Genomic DNA, 1,107 nt, shown 5'->3' on the forward strand with positions numbered 1-1,107 from the left:
AGAGTGCAGTGATTGGATGGGTATATAAGGTATGAGATTCTTTTAGGTGTCCTGGTCCCAATCTGTATAGGGCTTTGTAAACCAGTACGAACACTTAGAATTGGTACCTAATTGGCAGCCAGTATTAATTCTTTCAACAGCAGCATAATATGGTGGTATTCTGCCCCAGGGAGCTGTTGAAACAACTGCAGTTTGCACTAGCTACAGCTGCTAGGTCATCCTCACAGAGGGCATTGCAGTAATCCATTCTAGCAGTTACCAGCACATGGAGAACAGTGGCCAAGCCATCCTGGTCCAGAAACACACAGCTGTCTTATCAGCCTACAGACCTTTAGGAGGAGTATGATCCTGTCCAAAGCAGGAATAATCCAGAGTTGGGACTGCTCACTCACAGCACTTCTCCCTTGCCATAATTTGGACTCAGGTTTTTTGGTCCAAATCCAGCCCATCATCAGGGCTGCACAGCCTCTCATTCAGATGTTACAGAAAAAGAGCTGGGTATTACCAGAATATTGACAGCTTCCCCCAAATCTAATGACTGATCCCAAAGGCTTCTTGTGGATGACAAGAGAGTACTTTCCAGCATGTGCACACACACCAGGGATAAGTGGCAGGAGGCTGAAAAATAAAACTGAAACCAAACCTGGAGATAGGGCCAGAACCACTGTAAAACTCTGTCCCCAATACCCATCTCAGTAGGCTGAGGAGGATCCCATGGTTAATGGCATCTGACACTCCTTAGATATCAATTAAAATATAACAAGGTTACACCCCACCTGCAACGTCACATCACTGCCCATCTTTCAGCAGCCGAACAAGGGGAGTGGTGCAGGGGTTGACGAGTTGGATCAGGACCTGGGAGATCCTGCTGGCTGGGGCTGAAGCTGGAATCCAAAAACATGGGGGGGGGCACAAGTTCCCCCATCCGTGGTGTATCATAGCTGTCAACTTTCAGATTTGAAAATAAGGGATCAGCAGCCTCGAAAATAAGGGACCAGCAGCCTCACCTGTCCCGGGGACGGTCTACGGGATATCTAACAATCCGGGATAGCAGCGCTGGAATAAGGGAATTTCCCGCAAAAAAAAAGGGAAGGTTGACAGCTATGT

Source organism: Podarcis pityusensis (genome assembly GCF_964106645.2).
Source record: "Podarcis pityusensis genome assembly, chromosome: 11".
In the NCBI taxonomy this organism is placed as follows: domain Eukaryota; kingdom Metazoa; phylum Chordata; class Lepidosauria; order Squamata; family Lacertidae; genus Podarcis; species Podarcis pityusensis.